Source organism: Dama dama, chromosome 6 (assembly GCF_033118175.1).
Source record: "Dama dama isolate Ldn47 chromosome 6, ASM3311817v1, whole genome shotgun sequence".
In the NCBI taxonomy this organism is placed as follows: Eukaryota; Metazoa; Chordata; class Mammalia; order Artiodactyla; family Cervidae; genus Dama; species Dama dama.
The window spans coordinates 4,603,506-4,618,491 of NC_083686.1; the positions used below are offsets into that span (position 1 = coordinate 4,603,506).

General features: G+C 53.5%; 1 pseudogene; it reads right to left on the reverse strand.

The window, feature by feature from the left end:
- Positions 1–14,986, reverse strand: part of LOC133058452 (epididymis-specific alpha-mannosidase-like) — a 37,817-nt pseudogene that overhangs the window by 2,905 nt on the left and 19,926 nt on the right.

Genomic DNA, 14,986 nt, shown 5'->3' on the forward strand with positions numbered 1-14,986 from the left:
TGGGAGCCAAATGACTCTGCGGCTGCTGGGAACCCTGTCCACCCCATCATATGTGTCAAGTGGGCAGTGGAGCAGGGATGCTGGAGGTCACGATCAGGAAGCCATGTGGCTGCAGGCTTGAGCCAGTCTTTCAAAGATCCAGTTTATCAGGCACAAAGGTAACATCGGGCCTTGACTTCTTTCTATTCCTCCTTCTTAATTGGGCTGACACTTATATGGGAACGTCCTAGGCCCTGAGTGTGGCTTAGGGGAAACAGCAATGGCTGGGGCAAAGTCAGCCCTGCCCTGGAACTGCTCAGAGTCTAAAGGGGCAGGTAAGGGGTACAGGACCTATTTGTTTCTGGAAGGTGTTGCCTCCACCAGGAAGCCCTCAGTGATGCCTAGCTGGAACTTTCCTCGGATCATTGTCATTGCTTTCTGATGAATTGCCTGCTTCCCTCTGTAGATAGGGGCCACCGAGCCTGGGGGTGTTTCATGTGTCATCCATGACTCAACCCACCATGACAACCTGTGCCTGACATTAGAATTATTTTTCAAGGCATGAAAAGAACCTCATCAAAGTCATGCCTGAGCCCAAAATACAGGTGGGACACCGGTGTCTGAGGCTCCAGGAGAAGACCCTGGAAGAAGCAGGAACTGAAAGAGCCTGGACGACTCTGAGGAGAGCCCCTCTGTCCAGTGATGGGCTGGGGGGCCGGGCTGGCATGTGGCGGCAGGAGTGAACCTGGACACCTGAACACCCGCCGCACCTTTCCGGAGAGTCCGTAGGTGCTCTTTGTGGCTTGAGCTGTACTTCCAGCCGGGGATGCTGAGGATCTGCAGGTGGACGCTTGGGGGAAGCGTCACTGCCTCTTGCTGCCTGGGGCCTGAGCCATGCTGGGCAATCTCTGCAAGGCAGATGGACAACAAGGAGAGGCTTTGGGCCAAACTCTCCTCCTGACACTCACAGCTCGCCACACTAAGTCCCCCGCTTCATCTGATCTCACTCCCTCCCACCTGCGGTCCACAGGGCAGGCATCCTGAAGCACCTGTTCGTGCAAAAGCCCCAGCCTGCCTTGAATCTCTAGTCCAGCCGGTTCAAACTGCAGACCGGGAGATGGGACCAGAGAGAAGACGCCATTTCTTCCAGAACTCGCAGGGAGTTCACACAGAGACCTGCTCTGTGAACAAGGTCTCAGACGCCAGCTCCCGTGCTGACATTTATCGCTGCCTCTGCCCAGACGGACTCAGCCCTCCTCTTCCAGGAGATGCTCTGGGCTCCAGCTGGAGCCGCCATCGCCTCGCAACTCCCAGGCATCAGTGATTGGTCAGGCTTGGGTCATGTGACTTGATCGGGGCCAATCAGAGCCTTTCCTGGGATCTCTGCCCGTGGCACAGGCCTCAGTTCGTTTGGTCCATGAGCTGTTCCCAGCCACGTCCCAGACAAGAGCAGAAAGAGGGTCTGCAGACAGCGGAGCTCAGGTGACAGAAGGAGGGAGGGACAGCCGCATGAGGGGCCCAGCACCCGAGGAAGCAATACACGCTACCCTTCCCTGAGGTGCGTCTGCCCTGGAATAAAGGCTCCTCTGGCTCCGTCTCAGACCTTTGGTTTCTCCGTGTGCAGGTGGGGCCCTGGGACGAGCTGACCACAGCCGTGGACGGGACCGTGGGTGGCGCTGACCACAGCCGTGGATGGGGCAGTGGGTGGGGCTGACCACAGCCGTGGACAGGACCATGGGTGGAGCTGACGGGACTGTGGGTGGAGCTGACCATGACTTGTACCCCCTTTGAGCCCCTGAGAAATCCTTCAGGACAAGAGCTGGGTCTAATGCAGGTACAGTCTGCAGCATATGGCAGGCAATCAATAAATGCTCAGTGAATGGTCAGAGCTACCACGCACCTTCTTGCTAATGCCTTGTGAAGGTCTAGCCTAAATCTCAATCTGGGAAAACCTAAAATCATGCCCTCATCAAAACTTCTGCAAGATCAGCTGTTATCCTTATGGGAATCCCTTTGTGTGTTATTTGTTGTTTCTCCCTTGCTGCTTTTAGTATGAATGGATAAGGAAGCTGTGGTACATATACACCATGGAATATTACTCAGCCATTAAAAAGAATTCATTTGAACCAGTCCTAATGAGATGGATGAAGCTGGAGCCCCTTATACAGAGTGAAGTAAGCCAGAAAGATAAAGAACATTACAGCATACTGACACATATATATGGAATTTAGAAAGATGGCAACGATAACCCTATATGCAAAACAGAAAAAGAGACACAGAAATACAGAACAGACTTTTGAACTCTGTGGGAGAAGGTGAGGGTGGGATGTTTCGAAAGAACAGCATGTATATTATCTATGGTGAAACAGATCACCAGCCCAGGTGGGATGCATGAGACAAGTGCTCGGGCCTGGTGCACTGGGAAGACCGAGAGGAATCGGGTGGAGAGGGAGGTGGGAGGGGGGATCGGGATGGGGAATACGTGTAAATCTATGGCTGATTCATGTCAATGTATGACAAAACCCACTGAAAAAAAAATAAATAAATAAAGGAGGAAAAAAAAAATCTTCTGCAAGAGATGAGAAATAGAAAACAGCTTAAGGATTATAGGCAAAATTTTGAATTAATATGGGTTTGACTGCAACCATTGAAATAAGTCAAATATTGTAATAAAGCCAGACTTGAGTGTCTTGGTTTCATAGTCCATATAAAATTTGTGTTTACACTTAACTATAATCTATTGTGTGCAATAGCACTTTGTCTAAGAAAAACAGTTTATATATACATTAGATTTTAAAAGCTTTCTTGTTAAAAAGATTACCTCAGGGGAGACTTCAGTGATTAGCAATCTTTGTGCAAGAACAATGACAAAGATCACTAATACTATAGCAATTATAGTAATAATGAAAAATATTTGAATACTGTGAGAAATAGCAAAATGTGATACATTGATGTGAACTGAGCAAATGCTGTTGAAAGAGCAGTGCAGACGAGCATGCTGCTGCAAGATTCAGCAAACCTTCAATTTGGAAACAATACAGTATCGTCAATGCTCAAAAAAAAAAGAAAAAGAAAACAAAAGCATACATGTAGAGGTATACCTGTAGACAGAATGTACAGATACATACTGTTTATGTCTATAAAATTTTAAAGATTCTCTATAGTAGCATCTTCAAATCCTTTCATGCACTCATTGTTTAAAGTATTTCATGTTCAACTATTTAGCTATGATGCCCAACTGTAGTGAAGGAAACTTACACAAGTCTCAGGAGAGACAACTCATAAAACTCGCAGATCAGGACATAGAAGACAATCACCCTCACTTCCTGACAACACACTTAATTCAGACAAAGCCAGTCTTAAATGCTGAGCCTCCAGACCTGAATGGCGACATATATCATAGGAAGAAGTAGAAAGTGTCCTCAGAGAAGGAAATAGAGGAGATTGAGGGAAAAGAGATAAGAAGGGAATGGCAGTAAGTCCCAGCTGTGAATCTACTAGCTGTATGACCTTGAACGCGTCACTGAACCTCTGTGCACCTCAGGTTGCCCACATTAAAAATGAGGGGTTTGGATGAGGACTCTGGTCCCATCCCACCCCAAAGTAGCCCAGATCCTGGCAGGTACTGAGAGAGTTAATCCTTAGGTAGATTGATAAGCAGTCCAGGGCCTCAGAAGAAGAAATGGACAAACATTTTTTTTCTACTTTTCTTCGTCTTAGACACAAAGATGTTTTTACTTAAACTCTGAGATGTTATGACAACAATCTTTAAGACTAACTTTCTTTAAGCCCAGAGCTAATGATTACACAACAAAACAACTCATCTTGCTCAAGAGTATATATTTTTTTAAACTCTGCTCTAATGATTATATAATAAAAATGTATCCTGCTCCAGGACATGTTTCTCCTTCTTAAGAGGTACCTTCTGACTAATCTTAAGACTTACTTGTGGCAATGGGTCTGGTAAGACCTCTCTATTGTTAGTTCTCATCTTGTTTTTAAGATGTCTGTTGTGGGAGTGGGTCTGGTAAAAGTATATAAGGCCTTGATATGACTACCAAGTGGGGCTCTCTCCCTGCCCCTTCTGATGTCTATGTCAGAGGCTACTTTATCATTTTCCGGTGTAATGGGGCATCTGCCACACAAAAGGTCTGAGTGATCAATCCTGGGACCTGATGCCAAAGCTAAATCTTCTTCTTCAGAGATCACAAATCAACACCATTCACCATTAGCTATCAATACAAGCTCAGCCCCATCCCTGGACAGGTAGGTTCCCTCAGGCAGTGATGACAGGAGCACGTTTACCGCTCATCTCTCTGAGCATCACGATGGGCCGGTGCTGCAGCGCCAGCCCACTCCTCTGGCGCAGGCCACTGGTGAGGTTCCTGGGTCCCAGCAGAAGCCAGAGCACCGGGTGGACGACTGAGGTGTCATTCAGTATGAGGTCAGCAATGATCTTTGCTGGATCATTGTTCACCAGCTGCCGGTGGAGCAAGACCTGCAAAGGACAACTGTCTGACCGGGCCTGCCTGGGCCCTGGGGTCTCCAAGTGTGACCAGAGGGGCCTCCTCCTACCTCCACCTGCCCATTCCCTTGGCTGGAGACGCCGTGTGCCTGCTCGGACAGCAGCACCAGCCTGCTTCGTCTGTCCTGGATGAAGGCTGACTGCACCATGGGGTAGTAATTCTGTGGACAGAAACATTGGCAGACTGGTGGTGGGAGCAGTGGGCCAGGTCAGCCAGCAGGCCTGGGGTCTCCCTCTGGCCCCAGGCAGCCCCCTGCATGGGCGCAGCAGCAGCCTAGGGTGGCATGGTAGACGGGGGCGGGGCGGGGGCTCTGAGTTCTGAGATGGACACACTGGGATTCAGAGCCAGCTCCACCGCTTCCTGACCTTATGCCCTGGGGGACCCAGCCTGCCTGAGCCTCTGTTTCCCCATCTGTAAAATGTGCCCCCAAGGTCCCCCTGCTGCAAGGAAATAATGAGTCATTTATGCCAGTCCAGCCTGAGATGGCCCCAAGCCAGGGGTTCCCAAATAGAAAGGGGCTGGCGTCTGGGCTGGAAAGCACTCACACAGCCCTGCCCTTTGCTCTGTTGGAGCAAGATGTCCTGGGCTGATGGTCCTGGACCCTCTGGAGCCCAGACCACAGTGGGTGAGGACCAGTCACAGAGATGAAGGGACAGAAGCTCACGGAAGACAGAGGAGGGAGGAACCACACTCCTTCTCAGGGCCCCCGTGGAAGGAGAGGGAACTAACACGGATGGAGGCTCAGGAGGTCCCAGCACCGAACTGCTCCTGGATCATCCCTGCACTCAGCACAGCTCTGGGGCAGGTCACTGTCTTCCCAGGAGAGCACTGAGGCCCAGGGACACCCAGAGACTCGCCCGAGGTCACGCCGATGGAGGGAGAGGCCCTGGGAGCTGTCTGATTTTGGAATTCAGCCCCTGCTCAGCCCTACCTGGCAGCCCGGCTGTGGCTCAGCTCAGAGCAGTAAAGGAGGGTCACACTCCTTTCAGGCCTAGCCAGATACCACCTACTTAGTCCTCAAGCGATCGCCAGTGGGTCACCCCTTGACTGAGGAGGACCCGCGGTGCACACAGACCTCAGGGACACGCCTCACACACGGCAGCCCCAGACTCTGAGACCAGGTCTGAACACGCATGGGACGTACCCCTAGGGGCAGATATAGGGCAGCGGGGCTCTGGGAGATGTTCTGGACCTAAGAGGGCTCTCCTGCCTTCTGTAAAACAGCCATCAGATTGGATCTACACCAATCTGATGTAGCCACACCCCGGGACAGTTCAAGGCATACCCGAGGGATGGCGTTCCATGTGTCCTGCCAGTAGAGCCTGCGCTGCATCTGGTAGCCATTGTTGTCCGAGTAGAGGACCCGCCCCGTGTTCAGGTCAGTGCTTGTCCTCAGGATGGCCTCACGGTCCAGCTCCAAGGGGCCCACCCGGTACTCCTGCTCTATGCGATGGCAGAGCAGCTCCCCGTCAGAGCTCTGGGGCCCGTGGACCAGCCGGGAGTAGATGGCGAACGTGGGCTCACTGTCGTTCACCTCCCTGAAGGAGAAGCAGGGCAGATAGGTCAAGCCCAGGGAGACTTCTGGACGCCCTGCCCTTCTCCTTTCTTCCTTCGTCTCCTTCCTTTTCCCTCCCTCCATCCTTCCTGCAGCCAGGAAGCCGGGGAGCCTGCTTGGAATAGAGAACAGGAGGGACCCTGTCCTCTGAAGACTCCGGGTACCCAGCCATGCCTGGGGGCTCTGTCTGTCCTGCTGATGGAAACACAAGAACTGCTCTCAGGTGTTGGTCACTGTCACCGTGGGCTCCTGTCCCGCCTCTGAACTCAGGTGCCCCCAGGGTGACACAGCGCAGGCCAGAGAGCAGGCCTGCAGAGACTGGAGCAGCTCATGACGTCATGGGGCTTCCAGGGAGGAAGGACCGTGCGCCAAGCCCAGGTCCAGGAGCTGGGTGTCTGCAGCAAGGACGGGCCCCCATTGCCTCAGTCACCTGCCTGTGAGAACCTCCACATGCTGAGCACAGCCAGGGGGCCGCCCTCACCTGTAGAAGTCCTGCCGGACCTCAGTCACCAGCGGCCCTGCCACGATCTCCATCCTCACAGCCTCCCACGCAGGCTCTGCTCTACCGTCGGGTCTAAACACATAATTGTCTGCAAAGGGGCCTTTACTGAAATCAGTGATCGCATGATACTCCATGAACCTCTGCGTCACGTGTACCTTCTGGTTACTCCGCCTGCACAGAGAGGAAAGAGAAAGCAGTGTCATCATGATGGACAACATGTCATCCTCACGCTGGAACCAGGCTCACAGAGCCTCTATGGAGATGCCAGCCTGGAACCAGGGGTGAAAAGAGACAGCCTCTGCAGAACTAAAGTGGTATATCTGTACAACGGAATATTATTGGGTCCTCAAGGGGAATGAGGGGCCTCATTCACGCTGCAATGAGGATGAGAGTTGGAAACATGATGAGAACTGAAAGAAGGCAACCTGCCAAGGACCCGATATGGTATAATTTCATTGCATGATTCATCCATGTAGGCCAGTCCGGAGAGACAGCAAGGAGGTTCAAGTCACCAGGGCTTGATGCAGGTGAAAGATGCGTGGGGCCTGAGCGATGATGGAGCCTGAGCCCACAGTGCTCACTGCACCTTTCCCAGCCTGACCAGGGAGACTCAGAACGTTCTGGGACTGCACTCCATTTCTGCTGCTCCCCACACTCTCCCCCTGATCACCTCTGCTGGATCCTGTAGGTCCTGGCTGCTTCTGTGACTAGGCCTAGACTCACACACCTAGAAATAGAGCTCGATGCACTGCAGGGAGCTTAACCACCATCACACCCTCGCCCCTCAGCTGAGGAAATGGAGATCCAGGTAGGGCATTACCTGCCCAGGCCCCAGGGTCCTCCTGTTCTCAGAGGCAGAAATGACTGCACCTCACCTCTCCCAGATGCTGTACATCAGGTTGGTGTCCAGGTCCAGGAAGACGATGTAGCAGTCGTGCACCACAGGCACCAGGTTCCCACCCATCCGCCCACCACGTCTCCTGAGTCTTCGTCCAAACTGCTGGGTGCTGGCCATGAAGGGTGCAGTCTCCCCAGTGTCCTCTTGGGAACTCCTGCTGGGCCAGATGCTGTATTGCCGGTAACTGAGTCCTGGGATCGTGGTCAGCACGTGCAGGTCATAGGCAGAGGGCATCTCCTTCGAGTGCTGGACCTGCAAGACCCGAAGGACAGGATAAATGGTAGATGTCAGGGATGGAAGATGCCTCAGTTTCCTTGGAAACCCTGGGCTTACACATCTGGTGGATGGAGTGTTTGCTCTCCATGGAGACAGCGGTCATCCATCACTGGGCTGAGCTGGGTTCCCCTCCTGCATCTTCCCTGCTCAACTGGGTCCAGCCTCTTCTCCCTCCTTCCTCCTTCTCCACCAAGGCTGTAAACCACCTGCCCTCCTCCCAAACTCCTTCCTGTTCCTGCCTCTGAGCCTTTGCTCATGTTGTTCCCTCGACCACTTTGGAGGGGCCTCGCTTTCTCTTAATCCTCCAGTTTTCCTGAAGAGGGAGGTTTCCAGGTCACCCTGAGCCCTTTCTCCATCTGCAAGTCATTGGTTCAGGGAAGGGAGTTGGCTGAGGACAGTGGGTCCATGCAGGGGGTCCTTCACTCTCTAGGGAACAAGTGTCATTTCTGGGTCTTGTGGGAGGGTTTGGGGGGCCATAAGCAAACCCATGTGGCTCCTCACAGCCTCCAGCCCAGCCTTTCTCTGAACTAAAGCAGACACCCGTCCCCACCCCACACTCCCAACTTGTCCTAAAGGATTTCCTCCACCACAATTGTCATCGGCCACTCCTATACTCTTATTTTCTTCTTGCCTGGATCCCCCCACTGGAATAGGAGCCCCCTGAGTGCAGGGACTTTTGTCTGCTTGTTTGTGAAAGTTTCTCCAGTGCCTAGAGTAACGCCTGACACATCCTAGGTGTTCGGTAGTATTTAAGAGCATATCTGCTTGGTGGGTGGAGCCTTTGGGTGGGGAAGGGGGATGTTATGTCTTAGGTCTACTCAACCCAGCACCTCCCCTCCCCAGACCATGATATAGAGGAATCTTCATCCTGTGTCTTAGCTAAGGGCCACTGCCCTGGCTGCCAGTTCACCATCCCACACCTTAACTGTCCATGTCTGTATCTGTTCCTTGAATCCACTATGGCTCCCGAGTCCAGGGATGAACACTCATCTGGGGCCAGGGCTGGAACAGACATTCAGGAGTGTTTGCTGAATGGCTGACTGATGGCATCACCTCCTCCACCGCTCCAAGGAAGGGCTGGCTTGGTGACAGTAGGGTCACCTCTAGAGCCAAGTCAAGCTCCAGATCTGGGAAGGAGATGAGGAGGGACCACACAGGATGTGGGTGTCCCAGCTTGGTGCCTGTCGCTAACACAGCACCTCCATCAGTTCAGTTCATTCTCTCAGTGGTGTCCAACTCTTTGTGACCCCAAGGACTGTAGCACACCAGACCTCCCTGTCCATCACCAACTCCTGGAGTTTACTCAAACTCATGTCCATTGAGTCGGTGATGCCTTCCAACCATCTCATCCTCTGTCATCCCCTTCTCCTCCTGCCTTCAATCTTTCCCGGCATCAGGGTCTTTTCAGATGAGTCAGTTCTTTGCATCAGGTGGCCAAAGTATTGGAGTTTCAGCTTCAGCATCAGTCTTTCCAATGAATATTCATGACTGATTTCCTTTAGGATGGACTGGTTGGATCTCCTTGCAGTCCAATGAACCCTCAAGAGTCGTCTCCAACACCATAGTTCAAAAGCATCAATTCTTCAGTGCTCATCTTTCTTTGTGGTCCAACTCTCACATCCATACATGACTACTGGAAAAACCATAGCCTTGACTCTACGGACCTAGTTCACAAAGTAATGTCTCTGCTTTTTAATATGATGTCTAGGTTGGTCATAACTTTTCTTCCAAGGAGAAAGTGTTTTTCAAATTCATGGCTGCAGTCACCATCTGCAGTGATTTTGGAACCCCAAAAAATAAAGTCTGCCACCGTTTCCCCTGTTTCCCCATCTGTTTGCCTTGAAGTGATGGGGCCGGATGCCATGATCTTAGTTTTTGGAATGTTGAGCTTTAAGCCAACTCTTTCACTCTCCTCTTTCACTTTCATCAAGAGGATCTTTAGCTCTTCTTCCATTTCTGTCATAAGGGTGGTATCATCCTCATATCTGAGTTTATTGATATTTCTCTCAGTAATCTTGATTCCAGCTTGTTTTTCACCCAGTCCCACATTTCTCATGATATAATCTGCATATAAGTTAAATAAACAGGGTAACAGTATACAGCCTTGGCATACTCCTTTTCCTATTTGGAACCAGTGTGTTGTTCCATGTCCAGTTATAACTGCTGCTTCCTGACCTGCATACAGATTTCTCAAGAGGCAGATCAGGTGGTCTGGTATTCCCACCTCTTTAAGATGTTCCACGATTTGACGTGACATAAATTTGCACAATGAAGACTATTGCTGGCTTCCCCATAAGAAGTAGAAATTTACACAGGGTTATGGATACATATACAGCAGTTTGCCTCAGTGTTGTCTGACTCTTTGCAACCCCATGGACTGTAGCCCACCAGGCTCTCTGCCCATGGATATTCCAGTCAAGAATACTGGAGTGGGTTACCATGCCCTCCTCCAGGGGATATTCCTGACCCTGTATTGAAACCATGTCTCTTGTGGCTCTGAACTACAGGTGGATTTTGGTCAACTCAGATGCCCAAAGCCCAGCGTCAGTCCCCTGGGTGGATCCACTGACCCTGATGATGACTCACCCCATGACACTGTCCTCACAGTGAGGGCAGCCTGTCACATGTTCCCTTTAGATGCCCACTTCTTGGGGCTCAGCCCAGAGCAGGGGCAGCAACGGGGAATGCACCTTAGATGGGATGTCCCCCTTACCTGTGCAGGCACGGGGTGCCCTGACTCATCTGTGATGCTGACATTGGGAAAGTCCACAGTCAGGGTGATGATGGTGGTGACTGTCCAGGCCAGCGGGTTGTAGACCACCGCAAAGCGTCCCCCAGGCTCTGGGCCTGCAGACAGAGAACAGGCTCTACTCCTGCCACCTGACCCACCCCTCACCCCTGGTGCATCTTGGAACAAGGGAAACTGAGGCAGGTGAGACCAGCCCGGCAGAGTCCAGGGGGAAGGACAGACAGACACAAGTTCTCTGACGTCCAACCCCGTCCTCATCTGTTCAAGCTGCGTTCTGGTTCCCAGGAAGGATGGGGGGGGGGGCATACCCCCAGAGAGGAGGGTCCATGAGCTCCTCACTCTTCTCTCCTTGTTAGCCCACTTTACTTCAGTGTGGACACTGAAGTCCAGAGAGAAGGGTCAGCTGTCCAAGGCAACCCATGTCCTAAGGCCTGACTCCAAAGTTTGAGCGCTTGGCAATGTACAGACAGAATTCTCTGGAGCTTGAAGGGTCAAGATCAATCACCAAGGTCAGCCCTGGAGGCCTCTTTGGTATGAACCTGGATTCTCTTTCTGCTCCTTCCCCACCCCACGTGCCCCAGGCTATGACCACATCCGATGACTCCCGGATCCCTGGACACGGCACACACTGTCCAGTCTCTGGCTTCTGCCCAGGCAGTTCCCATGGCTGGATGCCTTCCTGGGCTCTCCACCTGCCCCTTGCTTGGGGAGCTGCCCCCATGAGCTCATGGGAATGGCTGGCCTCACCAGACACTGGAAGGACCCAGTTCTACCTCCCTTTCTATGACCGTCATCCCCTGCTGACTGCAGTCCCCGTGGACAGGATTCCAGTCTGCTGCACCCTTGACCCCAGGGCCCTTCCAGGGTCTGAAGGTAGGATGGGACTGTACACAGATGCAGATCGGAGGTCAGAGCTGGGGGAGGGGAGGGGAGGGTGGAGCGGGGAAAGGAGGGGCAGAGCGGGGAGGGCACAGTGCCAGAGGGTGAGCATGGGCCCTGGGAAGGTGGGCGGGCCACATGATCCTGCAGGGAGAACAGTTGTCTCTGTTTGCCCAGGATTTTCAAGGATGAAGACTGTCAGCTCCAGGTAACTGGGGTAACCAGTCATTCACCAACTGGGACATCCGCCAAGTCAAAAGAACATGTGCACCTGTCTGCAGAGCTGGGCAGCACAGGACTCCTGGCCCTAATCCTTGCTGTGTGGCCCTGCTCAGGTCCATGACCTCTGCCTTCTGGGTGTGTCCTCAGCTATGAAGTGAGGACAGTGACACTTCCAGCTTTTCAGAGATGTGAGGTGCTACACTAAATTGTGCGAGCAGTGAGCTTGGCAACATCCAGACTGCGTTAGCATTTATTCCTGCCTCTAGTTGGCATATCAGCCTTTGCTGAATCACAGAGTGGAAACGGCTCAGTGAAGTGAAGGCACCTGCCCAGCTCACACTGAAATGAGAGCCTCCCCTGGACGGGACTCGAGTCTGATGTTCAGGTGTCCCAGTCCATTCCCTGATCCTCAGGCTCTCTTTTCAGGCCGGGGCAGACACCCACCATAGCCCACTGTGCCCCCAGGGGCCTTGCTTACCTGAGTGGGCTGGAGACCTGTCCTGGATGATGGAGGCCATCAGCGTGTGCACCCCTTGCATCCCAGTGCTCAGGTTCTCCACAAACATGTCATCAACCTTGAGGGCGTGAGTCCCGGTGATGGCGTCGTGGTGCTGGACCTGGGCCCCCGCAGGAGCAGGACAAGAGTGAGGTCAGGCCAGTCTCTGCTCAGCACCTGCTGTCCTCACACCCACTGGGCCCTGACTCCCCTTCCCTCTCAACAGGTGCTGCTGGAGAATTGGGGGTTCCTCCCACTTTACAGAAGAGAAAACTGAGGTCAGAGAGGCTGATGATCTTGTCCAAATGTTGTTGACCTTGGGAAAACACATAACCTGTGTCCCTGACCCTGGACAGACAGACCTTTGGAAAGGACCCTGCCAAGCTTCCCACTGTGACCCAGTCATCCCAGAAGTGCTGATAACCTGCTCCAGACAAGCCCCACACCTGGCCTGGTACTTGACTACACCATGTAGGGTGGATGACCTCCTCTTCCCAGAAGGGAAACTTGAGTCCCCGTGAGGTGAAGCCACGCGTCCACCCACCCTGATGGATGCTAAAGTCAATCCCATCTCACACTGCACAATGAGTGGTCCTGGCAGCAATTCTCTTTAGACTATCAATGTCATGGCCCGTGTGGCCCATTTCTGAGTGGAGAAGAGAAAAGCTATAGGAGATCTTTGGTCTCATTTTTCCCTTCTGAACAGTGGGAAACAAGTAAGATACAGATTCATGAGCAACTTTGTTTGTGTCAGCCACAGAGCCCACCACCTTATGAGTACGATCACATTCAACTGTCCCATCAATGTGCTGAGTCAGCATGTGGGTCTCACTTTCCAAGGAGGAAATGAAACCTCAGAGAGGGAGAGTAAGTAGCCTCAGGTCACTGAGCTGAGCTGGGATCTGAACCAGCCAGGAGGGTTGGACACCAATGCCGCTCCACATTGCCCTTTCCACTCTGGGGCCAACTGGCTCTAAGTCTTGGCAGGCCATGATCCTAGCCTTGGGGCAGCTTCATCATGCATGGTCTTGTGACCAAGGTGACCTCAGTGTTCTCATCTGTAAAAGGGACCTGTAGTGACCAGGGACAGGGAGGTGTGCTGGCCTGGGGGGGTGGGGGTGGGGAAGCACACAGCCCAGGATGGTCCAATCCTGTCCTGTCTCTGGGAGGCATTGCATTACCTCGGAGACCGCCCAGCGGAGCTGCTGGAGTTGCTGCAGGCCCCAGGCCGGGTCCAGGTGTGGGTGCGGAGCCAACAGCACGTGGCGTGTGAACATGGACTCCCCGGCGTACAGCAGAGTGCTGGCTTGCCTTGCCAGCGCCTTGAACGCACTTCGGGAGGCGTAGAATCCAGTCCAGGCATGATGCATGTCTAGGAGCAAAAGGCCAGGAGTGGGTGTAAGGGCATGCCCACGGAGGCCCCTGAGCCCCACCTGGGAAATGCTGAGAAAGATGAGGTCAGAGATGGATCTGCCTGGGTCCCCAGGGACACAGCCTAGGCCAGGGGGTGATCTCAGGGTTCCTGGTCCAGCCAGGTCAGCAAAGGTACAAGATCCCTGGAAGGCCTGGGCAGCTGGCAGGGTTAGGTTGGACTGGGGCATGTCTGGAGAGCCTGAGTGCTGAAGGACTGTGACGAGGACAAGAATCCCAGTGTGCACCGGGGTTCCTGGGATGCCCTGTGGGGAAGGGCCCTGGAGGACTTCAGAGGAAGAGGTAGAGGGATGAGGCCAGGAGGTCAGGACACAGAATGGAAGGGCTGGAGTGCTGGCCGCCCCTCTGTGCCTCTGAGGAAAATCAGGGTCTGGAGAGGCATGCCTTCGAGTGGGTCCCTCTGGTTGCCCATGGGGGCTGGCTGGCATGGCCAATGGGAGCTGAGATCCCTGAAACCACTCTCCTCACCCTGGACACAAAGGTCATGGCATGACGAAGTCCCAAAGGGGCATTACCTACCCCCGCCAGTGCCCCGCTGGATACCAAGGCTGCCTCTGGACATCACTCAAAGCCTCTCTTGTGAAAGGAGGGAACTGGGGAAGGAACAGTGGACCACACTGAGCCCGCCTATCCTCTGACCCCACCCCAGGTGATCCACGCGAGGCAGGCAGGTGAGGTAGGGCTGCCTGTTATCCAGCAGCCCTGTGAGCTCCACTGACGGAGCTGAGCAGCCTGGGAAACCGCCTGTCACTGCTTTGGTGACCTCTCTCTGGCACCGAATCCCCCCTCAACTCCAGAGGCTCCTACCCGAGGAATAGGGCAGGAAGTCGTGGTGGTCTCGGACCTGCCAGGCGATTTGGTCAGAGTGCACAGCCTGGAAGTAGTCGCCTAGAATGGCGTACTCCATCGAGAAATTGAACTCCGATGCGTGACTGTTGATGTATTCCATTATAATGTCCATTTGGCGAATTGCAGCGAGGCATTGAAGAACTCCCTGTCACATCCCTGCAGCAGGGGGATAGAAGCAATGCCCAGCCCTTCTGGGTGCAGAGCCCAGCCTGCACAGGGTGTGCTCCTCTTATCCCCACGGCCACCCCCCTCTCCCCTGGTGGACCCTGAAGCCCCCCACGTAGCTCACTAGCTCTCTCCTCTGGGAGCACAGCAGGTGCTCCATCCAGTTTGGCTGTGACCACAATGGTGACTGGGTGTCGGGCACTGCCCCCCAGGGGTGTCTTTCCCACTTGACCTCAAATCCAGCCTATGGAGCAGGTCCTGTCATCATCCCCATTTCACAGATGAGGAAAGTGAGGCTCAGAGTGTTCAGAGTCTCACAGGCCCTGAGTAGGGAGCCAGGATTCAGGCCAAGGTCTCTGCTCCCAGCACTGAGAAGGGGAAAGGAGGGGGAGAGCCGGGGAGGAACTGGAGCCTGCGTGGGGGAGGGGATGCATCAGACACGGAGACTTTGGGGGTGAT